This window comes from Oncorhynchus gorbuscha, linkage group LG13 (genome assembly GCF_021184085.1).
Source record: "Oncorhynchus gorbuscha isolate QuinsamMale2020 ecotype Even-year linkage group LG13, OgorEven_v1.0, whole genome shotgun sequence".
Lineage (NCBI taxonomy): Eukaryota > Metazoa > Chordata > Actinopteri > Salmoniformes > Salmonidae > Oncorhynchus > Oncorhynchus gorbuscha.
Genome location: NC_060185.1, coordinates 31,612,356 through 31,623,910, shown reverse-complemented (window position 1 = coordinate 31,623,910; position 11,555 = coordinate 31,612,356). Strand labels below are relative to the sequence as shown.

At 41.1% G+C, this 11,555-nt stretch overlaps 1 long non-coding RNA gene across 1 annotated transcript in view; it reads left to right on the top strand.

The window, feature by feature from the left end:
• Window positions 1-433: 433 nt before the first annotated feature.
• Window positions 434-11,555, top strand: part of LOC123994261 — a 121,090-nt gene continuing 109,968 nt past the window's right edge. Inside the window, exon 1 of the long non-coding RNA XR_006831609.1 lies at window positions 434-1,440. This is a non-coding gene — a long non-coding RNA (uncharacterized LOC123994261). The remainder of the gene's footprint in view (window positions 1,441-11,555) is intronic.

Sequence of the window (11,555 nt, the reverse complement as noted above, 5' to 3'; positions counted from 1 at the left end):
GAAAACTAATACTTTTACAATGTGCAGCTCAACTGGCATTCAGACAACCCCCCACGCAGTACCTCATTATGTACTGGTCACAACAGCCAGCCCATTCTGAAGTCCCATCCCATGTCACTTTGGCATCCCACCAATACGGATAAACTCTCCAGAAATCAGAGACCTTAATCAGCATCCCATCCGAGACCAGAATACGCAATGTTTGGTGTATTACCTTAAATTAAATGACATCACATTGCTGCAATGCTGTGCCTGTCATAGAGAATATGTCGCAAAGTAATGTTCTTCGTGTAACATGAATTCGTCTGTGGGCCACTTTGTAAATATTTGATCTGTTCTGCATCTGTTCAAGACATCATGGTGAGGAAATATCTATTCATTTGTAAGCCTATCAGTCGTGATCCTCCTATTACGCAAGTGTTATGCTGTTGAGTAGAGACGCATTGCAAAATCTTGCCTGCTCGCTCTATATGGAATGAAGCAGGATTAATTCTGCCACTACCCTGCCCGGAAAAATCGACCGCATTGTTTTTGCAGAACGAGTGGACAAAGAAGCAAGCCATGTATGAAAACTAATTGCTCGCGTGGGTAAGCATATATTGGCTATCAAGAGAAATACACGCGTTAAACTATGCGTGGGTGGTGTTCCTTCAAACGACAAGGGAAGTTAACGGCCAACATTATCAAGGAGAGCAGGATGTTTGGCAACCTTGATTTGATTATCATAAAATACAATAAATAGTGGTTATCTATTCTAGGCTGTCATTGTAGTCGTCGACCTTCACAAACATCTCAGACTTTTAAAGGCAGAATATCAGAAACGGTGTGGCTGAATGTAACACCAATCCAAATGCGTCTGTTTCAATCGCGTGTCCGTTCAAAAACACCAGTCTGACAACCCATTGCTTCAAAGGATCCTTAACTGCATGTCTTTCTACCTTCATCATTCATAATGCCAAAATTGGTACATGCATATTGCACTATATGAATATACCTCTAATGCAGCCCAACGTGTCTTATTCAAAGCGGCAAGGCTCACTTGACAGGCTACTCATTTGACAGGCTACACTTTCCTGGGACGATAGCTGGATTTCGGATTTGGTTTTTCGTTTGCATATCTTTTTCAGTCTCACTTGGATTGTATTGGGATTAAGGTGGGGTTTTAACCCGATGCAGTTATCAGGGATATATCTTTCCCGTGACATCTGCCTCGGTCACTGGATTTTTGATAATTATGGTTTAAGAAAGGACTTCGCCTAACAATTTGTCGACCAATTTCTGAAGTTAAAGTCAACCCGTTGTTGGTTATACTTTTCTCGTCAATTTCACTCCTCTTCGACTAAAAATGCTTCAGTAAGACAATGTTTGAACAGTGGAAATAACGCCCATGTGCCTACCCATAAACATCCGCGGCGTATCCTATTAATAACACCCGTAAAGGTAAGTCAGTCATGTATTTTATCTTTGATCACAGCAATTGCATGCTCAATAAATGGCAAATTAGTGTTGTGCTATACACTTTTTTTCGGCCTCACACGTTGGTGCATGATTTGATATTGTGTGTAGTGTTTACAGATATCTTGTTATTTAATGTTCAGGTGATGCGAACAGAAACTGCTGTGCCATTTGTCAGTATAAACTATAGGCTATTAATGCGTGCATGCCGCATAGGCTATTCAATTTAAAGTATTGTCTGACTAATTGCATTTTGATATAAATAGCGTCTGATGCTCTGGACCGGTTTTGTTAAATGATTTTGCTGATTTAAGTCTCGTAGCCTGTAACCTACATCTGTATAGGTGCAAAAGCGTCCTATCAGGATGATAAATAAGGATGGTAAACACTAGGCTGTAGCCTACATCTGTATAGGTGCAAAAGCGTCCTATCAGGATGATAAATAAGGATGGTAAACACTAGGCTGTAGCCTACATCTGTATAGGTGCAAAAGCGTCCTATCAGGATGATAAATAAGGATGATAAACAGTAGGCTGTAGCCTACAACTAGTGCTGTGAGACAACGGGCAGCCTGGGTAAAGCAACCAACATAATAACATTGTTGTATGGTGATAGAAGACTCATATTCATTTTCATATGAGATGGTTGACATTGTAGCCTAGTAACACACAAATATTTCAATTGACCTTTCGCAGTATTGGGTTATTCACCTGGTTTGGAATTTAATCTGTGTGGTGGAGAGTCATGCAGCTGCCGATAAGGATATTTTCCTAAGGAATACGTACCCTTATATGGATTCGTTGTAATGGACCCTAATTAGGCTATTTCTACGTGATGTGTGTAATCAAATTACCAGAGGGAACAAAGTCAGATAATAGATTGGTTCAAGGCCGGTCTGTGTCTGTAGAAGCAGCATGCATTCTGCATTCATTATCATATGTTTGTGTTGCTTGGCTACAACCACTGAAGCTGTGTGGGCATTCAGATCAAAAGGTGCTTGAATACAGAACACATGGGCCACACATAACTACGTCAATTGAATCCTCCATTGAAGTTGCCAATGTTGATTGAAAGCACAGACCAGCCTGCTTGGAGCGCAAGTGGCACGGGCGTGTCTGCATCAGCACAATGTCGACTTTTCTGAAGTTAGCAGCAGAACTGGAGAATGTGTATCACTGTAGAAAATCCCAATGGCCGCTTGGGGACACTGACTGCTAAGCTACAGCCGTCTATTATTCAGTTCAGTACCGACTAATCGAATGCATAAGGAACGAATGTGAATGTTCCGATTTTTATCCATGGGTTGCAAATCAAGGCACGCTTTTCTCATAGACTTAACGTTAACCCATAGGCGCGACGTTGAGAAGGAAGCGAAGCCCAATGTAACGGCATTTTTTCTATATATATATATATATATATATTACATATTATTAATGATCATGAGTAGACTAGAATGCTACAGTGCGGCAGCAGAGCTGACCCTGTGTATTACGGTCGCTGTCCACTGGCCAGTGGTGCTGTACTTCATAATTCGGCATTCCGAGCTCATAGCTGACCATGGTGCTGAATCTGGTTGTAAATTTACAATAGCGCCACATAGCCTTTTCCCACGTAACAAAGTAACCATAGAAAACTACAGGTTGTATTAGGTAGACTCCTGAAAGCGGCGTTACTATACAGGACAATATGCAAATTAATTAGTTAGCTCACCAATTAATGTGCTCATAAGTGATGCAGTCTTTGAAATGTTTATTAAGAGTCGTTCAAAAGAGAACATAGGAAATCAAAAAGTAAGTTATTATTATTATTTATTTATTTATTTAACATTTATTTAACCAGGTAGGCCAGTTGAAAACAAGTTTTCATTTACAACTGCGATCTGGCCAAGACAAAGTAAAGCAGTGCGACAAAAACAACAACACAGAGTTATGCAAACGTTAAAAAACAATGGCAACACAATATTATCTCTAGCAGCTAGCGAAGGTATTATGGACCTCAGTTTGAATATAGTCTTATGGTCAAAAAGGTAGCCATTGTTTTTAGGATTATTTTCTACTTTCTCTTTTTCAGGCATTCAATATTTATGTTGTTAGTTTCTGGAATAATAGGCTATGTCTCTGTAGGCAGTCTCCAGAGATAGGAGGTATTTGTGTCCTTGCCAATCCTAGTCTTCAGACTCAGTAGAGGGCTCAAAGAGGTCAGCATGTGGGTTTCATAGGATTATATATTTTGTACACTCAGGCAATGTAGATGGGAGAAATAAGGTGAGATGTCAGATGTAAACAGTGGAGTAGTGAAGGTTGTAAATCCATTAAAGAGAGATGGAGGCAAAATATCAAAACGCTTACCATTAAATGAGGCATACATCCCCTCATATTTAAATTCGTCCCACTCTCCTTTGACATACCAAGGGGAAACTGTGTACATCGATTCGCTGAGTTGCTACATCAGTAGTGCAGTATGCCGCATGCATTTTACATAGAAGCTTGCAGTGCCACTCCACCACTGGTTAGTACCGTTCACCAGGTGCAGCTGCGTTATCTGCTCATCCATCTCAATCAGGAATGGGACTCCATGTTCTGGCACATCAGGGGCACCACTTCTCCACAGCTGCCCAGCCTGCCCAGTGCAATGAAGTGCTGAGACGGAGACGAGCTGTCACATGGTTTATGTGTTGCAATGGCCACACCCTGTTGGACGGATTCCTTCAAAGGTGAAGATAAGAGACACACATTCATCACACAGATAAAACAACCTAGCCATGCGTGGAGCAAAGTACTGGGTCCTTTATGGGTATGAAGACTACAACAATAGGAATCAATAGCCCCAGGTTTATAGAGTTTAGGATATCTATTGCTTTGGGTGTGCATGTTGAATATTTGAATGAGCTGTTGAAGCATTTGTTTCAGTCAGAACCATTGACATTTGAAGCTGCAGCACCAGGTAATGTATTTTAAATACGTGCTCCATGTTTGTACATAATAAGGGCCTGCTATAAGTGGCTTGTAAAAATATCTGAACACAGAGGTTAATGAGGTCTATTCTTAGTTGCGTTAATACGCTTGAGCCCTATTGGATTAGTGTTATGAATAAATTAAACAACAAGTGCAACAGGCCTTCCCACTGGGCAAAGACATAAATTCCACGTCTATTCCACGTTGGTTCACCCTCATTTTATTGAAATGACTTGGAAACAACATTGAGTCAACCAGTGTGTACCCAGTGGATCATTGTGTATTTAGATTTGGACTATCTATGCAGCAGTTGGGGTGAGATAGGTTATCACCCTTCTCTTGCTTGTCAGCGCATTGGACCGTGTTACAGTAGATATCCAGGGTTCTGGTGCCATGCCTTTGCCTAATGAAATCAGCCATCATGAGAGCCTCATTATCATACACATTATCATACACATTATCATACACATTATCATACACATTATCATTTATCATACACATTATCATGTTGAAGTAATATGGCTTTAGGTTCTTCTGTCTCACCGAAAGCCCATTCTTGTGGGAAGCTGCTATAGACCAAATGCTTGATAATGTATGTGATATCAACAGAGAAGTATATTTTCTGGGTCATTTAAATATTGACTGGCTTTCATCAACTTGCCCACTCAAGAAAAAGCTTATAACTGTGATCAGTCAACCTATCAGGGTAGTAATAAACAGCACAGGAATGAAATCATCAATATGTATTGATCACGTTGAACTTACTAGCCCCAAGTCGTTATATGTTGTTTTTTTCTTGTGCATTTTGCTATTTTGCTATTTGCCTCATGACTCCTGCATACTTTGTGACTACAAACTTTCTTTACCCAACCGTGGGACAGTGTCACGTTCTGACCTTTATTTCCTTTGTTTTGTCTTCCTTTAGTATGGTCAGGGCGTGAGTTGGGGTGGGTAGTCTGTTTGTTTTTCTATGTTGGGGTTTTGTGTTCAGCCTAGTATGGTTCTCAATCAGAGGCAGGTGTCGTTAGTTGTCTCTGATTAAGAATCATACTTAGGTAGCCTGGGTTTCACTTTTGAGTTGTAGGTGTTTGTTTCCGTGTGAGTGTTTGTTGCCACACGGTACTGTTTCGGTTTCGTTCATGTTCACATTTATTATTTTGTATTTCATAGTGTTCAGTTTATGTCTTAAAATAAACTTTATGGACACTTACCACCCTGGGCATTGGTCCTCCGATCCTTCTCGCTAATCCTCCTCAGAAGAGGAGGAGGAATGACATTACAGACAGACTGTGTTTGTTCCCACACTCGGGACTCTGACTCTCTATTGGCTACACAGACTTTTGGCCTCCAATATAGTAGCCATATCTAGGAAAACCAAAGTTCCAAAGGCTAGGCCTAATATAGTGTATAAGAGGTCATACAATAAGTTTTGTAGTGATTCCTATGTTGTTGATGTAAATACTATTTGTTGGTCCGTAGTGTGTAATGAGGAGCAAACAGACGTTGCACATGACACATTTATGAAATGATTTATCTCATTGGCAAGATTAGCAAATGTAGGTATGACATGCCAGCAACATCACTGACACTACACATCTAAGTATATCTGACCAAATTATGAACGACAAGAACTGTAATTTTGAATTCCGTAAAGTGAGTGTGGAAGAGGAGAACAAATGATTGTTCCTGGGGTCTGAAAACTTGGATGGAAAATTACCGAGAATAATAACGGACTATGTGGCGACTCCTATTTGCCATATCTTCAATTTAAGCCTACTAGAAAGTGTGTGCCCTTAGGCCTGGAGGGAAGCAAAAGTAATTCTGCTACCTAAGAATAGTAAAGCCCCCTTTACTGGCTCAAATAGCCGACCAATCAGCCTGTTAACAACCTTAGCAAAGTTTGGGAAAACAATGTGTTTGACTAGATACAATACCATTTTAAAAAACAAATTGACAACAGACTTTCAGCAAGTTTATAGGGAAGGACACTCAACAAGCACAGCACTTACACAAAAGACTGATGATTGGCTGAGAGAAATTGATAATAAAAAGATTGTGCAAAATCTTTCACTAAACCCTAAACCTCAACTAAATAATGTTAAATAATGTGGACATTGAGCAATTTGAGGTGACTAAACTGCTTGCAGTAACCCTGGATTATAAACTGTCATAGTCAAAACATATTGATACAACAGTAGCTAAGATGGGGAGAAGTCTGTCCATAATAAGGTGATGCTCTACCTTCTTAACAGCACTATCAAAAAGGCAGGTCCTACACTCTTTAGTTTTGTCGCACCAGGACTACTGTTCAGTTGTGTGGTCAGGTGCCACAAAGAGGGACTTAGGAAAATTGTAATTGGCTTAGAACAGGGCAGCACGGCTGGCCCTTGGATGTACACAGAGAGCTAACAATAATATGCATGTCAATCTCTCCTGGCTCAAAGTGGAGGAGACCTTGACTTCATCACAACTAGTATTTGTCAAAGCATGTTGAAAGCACCGAGCTGTCTGTTTAAATGACTATCACACAGCTCAGACACATATGCATACCCCACAAGACATGCCACCAGAGGTCTCTTCACAGTTCCCAAGTCCAGAACAGACTATGGGAGGCACACAGTAATACATAGAGCCATGACTACATGGAACTCTATTCCACATCAGGTAACTGATGCAGCAGGAGAATCAGATTTAATAAACAGGTAAACATACACCTTATGGAACAGCAGGGACTGTGAAGCAACACAAACATAGGCACAGACAGATGCATCCACACACTTGATAATACATACGCACTATACACACACATACACATGGATTTAGTGTTGTAGATATGTGGTAGTGGAGTAGGGGCCTGAGAGCCTACACTTAGTGTGTTGTGAAATCTGAATGTATTGTAATGTTTTTTAAATGGAATAACTGCCTTCATTTTACCGGTCCCCAAGAAGAGTAGCTGGATCCATAATAAATACAAATACTGACTACATGGATTTGATATTGATACATGAATACACACAATATCAAGAAATATGTGAGAATAATTTCAAATGACAATAGGGAATAGTTAAACAGATCCACAAGCAGATAGGTGGGAAGGCTGCTGCTGCTTTCTAGGTTGGCAGTATAGGCAGCAGGGTGAGATTAATCTAGCCTCTCTGGCTTGCCAGTCTGTTGCATTGTGTTACAGCAGCTGCTCTGGTTGCTGCTATCATGTGTTAGCATTATGAAATCAGGACTGATATGGGTTTTATCTGTCACTGCAGAAACGAGAGGAAAGAGACATGCCAAAACCACCAGATCTGTATTGGGATAATGAAATAAAATCTGGATTTGAAAATGATTATGCAGAGCCTACCCACTGTAGAGATGTACTCAATGAGGTATGGATGTCAAACAGCTGTATAAAACAATAACATCTGTTTTGTTATGTGTAAGATAACTTCACAGGAAGCAATATAGCCAAATTCATTCACTATTGTACTACTGCTCATAATAGGAGTAGGCACAGCAGGTTCAGTACACATTTCATGAAGAAGTACCCATTGCCGGCAATTTCTGTTAGAAAAGTGTTAACATGGGCCTCCTGAGTGGCGCAGTGGTCTAAGGCACTGCGTAGCTGTGCTAGAGGCATCACTACAGACCCGGGTTCGATCCCGGGCTGTATCACAACCGGCTGTGATCGGGAGTTCAATAAGGCGGTGCACAAATGGCCAAGCATCTTCCGGGTTAGGGGAGGGTTTAGCTGGTGGGGCTTTCCTTGGCTCATCGCGCTCTAGGGACTCTTTGTGGGAGGCAAGTACCCTGCAGGCTGACCTTGGTTGTCAGTTGAACGGTGTTTCCTCCAACACATTGGTGTGGTTGGCTTCTGGGTTAAGCGGGTCATGTTTCAGAGGACGCATTACTTGACCTTCGCCTCCCGAGTGTTAGTGTTAACAAAAAATGTGCATGCTGTTGTACTAAAGATTAGTTATGAAACAATGAAACTAGAAGATAGTGCTGTTTGACTTGCTCATGTAAAATGTGGTATTCTAACTAAGCAAACAACCTTTAGAATGATCGGTCGGTTGATACATATTATACCTATACCTATACCTTTAGCCGCCCCTAAAGTTGAGCTTAAAATCTGAATAAGGGGAAATTGCTTTTAGTACCCCCAGGGGACCTGGGTGATGAGCATAGGCCTGGAGCGTGCATCTCGTCCTGGGGCAGACCAGGGTCTCTCTTGGCATTAGCAGATAAACCAGGCTGGGTCCTGGGGCTGGGGAGCCAAAGGGTTGACCTGTTACATGTGGCATGCAAAGCATGAGATGTAGGATGGAGCTCAAGGGCAGCAGAGAACACAGCTAGTCACCACAGTCAGCATGGAGGGAGCACACTGTACCAGAGGAGCAAAGGACCATTGAATGGAGAGAGGCAGAAACACATGGTGTTTAAAGAACAGAAATCACCTCTATAGCTTGATGATGAGAGTGAGCAGTTGATTGACTGGGAAGCGAAGATGAGGACTCAAGGTAGAACCAGATGTACAGTACCAGTCAGAAGTTTGGACACACCTACTCATTCAAAGTTTTTATTTATTTACTATTTTCTACATTGTAGAATAATAGTGAAGGCATCAAAGATATGAAATAACACGTATGGAATCATGTAGTAACCAAAAAAGTGTAAACAAATCTAAATATATTGTATATTTGAGATTCTTCAGTTGCCACTCTTTGCCTTGATGACAACTTTGCACACTTGACATTTTCTCAACCAGTGTCATGAGGAGGTCACCAGGAATGCATTTCAATTAACAAGTGTGCCTTGTTAAAAATTAATTTGTGGAATTTCTTCCCAGTATGAGTTTGAACCAATCAGTTGCGTTGTGACAAGGTTTGGGTGGGTTAGGGTTAGGGTTAGGGTTAGAAGATAGCCATATTTGATAAAAGACAAGAACAGCAAGAACAGCTCAAATAAGCAAAGAGAAATGACAGTCCATCATTACTTTAAGATATGAAGGTCAGTAAATCTGGAAAATGTCAAGAACTTTGAAAGTTTCTTCAAGTGCAGTTGCAAAAACCATCAAGCGCTATGATGAAACTGGCTCTCATGAGGACCACCACAGGAAAGGAAGACCCAGAGTTACCTCTGCTGCAGAGGATAAGTTCATTGCAGCCCAAATAAATGCTTTACAGAGTTCAAGTAACAGACACATCTCAACATCAACTGTTCAGAGGAGACTGCATGAATCTGGCCTTCATGGTCAAATTGCTGCAAAGAAACTACTTCTAAAGGACACCAATACTAAGAAGAGACGTGCTTTGGCCAATAAACACGAGCAGTGGACATTAGACTGGTGGAAATATGTTCTTTGGTCGGATGAGTCCAAATTTGAGATTTTTGGTTCCAACCACTGTGTCTTTGAAATGCAGAGTAGGTGAATGGATGATCTCTGCATGTGTGGTTCCCACCGTGAAGCATGGAGGAGGAGGTGTGATGGTGTGGGGGTGCTTGGCTGGTGACACTGTCTGTGATATATTTAGAATTCAAGTCACACTTAACCAGCATAGCAACCACAGCATTCTGCAGACATACGCCATCCCATCTGGTTTGCGTTTAGCAGGACTATCATTTGTTTTTCAACAGGACAATGACCCAAAACACACCTCCAGGCCGTGTAAGGGCTATTTGTCCAAGAGGGAGAGTAATGGAGTGCTGAATCGGTTGACCTGGCCTCCACAATTGCCCAACCTCAACCCAATTGAGTAGGACTGCAGAGTGAAGGAAAAGCAGCCAACAAGTGCTCAGCATATGTGGGAACTCCTTCAAGACTGTTGGAAAAGCATTCCTCAGGAAGCTGGTTGAGAGAATGCCATTTTTAAAAAATGTAACCTTTTTTAAACTAGTGTGCAAAGCTGTCATCAAGGTAAAGGGTGGCTATTTTGAAGAATCTAAAATCTAATATATATAACTATTTTTTGTTTTCTACATGTCTTCACTATCATTCTACAATGTAGAACATAGTAAAAATAAAGAAAACCCTTGAATGAGTAGGTGTGTCCAAACTTTTGACTGTTACTGTATTTCCAATGACAGGTAAGGTCAAGTTGAGCTAGGTTCATTAGAATCCTGATATCCTGATTCAGATGGAAGATGGACATATTGACCATGTAATTTTCTTTGGAGCATCTCATACTGTCCCTTCTGCTACTGCTAAAGAGCATTATTATACCCAAGCTACAAATCAGCCTCCCAGCCTCTCTGTTGACTCTATGGAGCAAAGATAACAAGATTACAGGTGGCACCTGTCTCCTCCAAGAACCGCTCCTCTACAATGTGGCCGTTCCTCCATTGGCACAGCCTTAGACTACTGCTACAGGGCATAGATGTCACTGTCTTTATAAGGGAATTACAATGAAGAGATATGATATTATTATCCACACATGAACTAGTGTTTGCTGTACTGTAGTCGCCAGCCAAGCCAACCAGTCAAGCTCTTAGACCATATCTGCTTTTTGAATCAAGGAAGGTGACATTGATCTGGATATTCTTTCAGTAGCTGCATCAGATGATATTGATTAGGCTGATATCCCAGACAAGCACTTCTCTAAGCTCTTTGCAGCTCATTCACTAAGGCAGGGGTAGGCAATTCAATTAAACTGCGGGCCGTTTTTTTGGTGGTGCGCATGGTCGGGGGGCCAGAACATTATTACAATAATTAGTACACTATAAATTGACCACAACTAAGCCCAAAAGGAGATTTTTTTATCCGTTATTTAACTGGATAAGTCAGTTAAGAACAAATTATTATTTCCAATGATTTTAGTATATATATTTTTTAACTAAAAACTAAAATCCCAAAACACTTTGGGGGGTCAACAAAATCACTTACAGGTCAGTTTTGGCACACGGGCTGCCTGTTGCCGACCCCTGCACTAAGGAGTTTGTAGTTACTATGGGCCTTAGTGCTAGGGAGAGCAGGGCTCAAAGCTACCTAATAAAGGCCTACTAACCTTGACGTTCATGATGCATAAATTGCTGTTGTGGGAATCATCATTTGCAAACACTCTGCATGTTTTATGCTCTCTAATATGTTTGGTCAGCTAGGACTCCTTCGGCCCTATGAGTGCTGCATTGATTGTTAGCGCCAATAGAATTTGATAC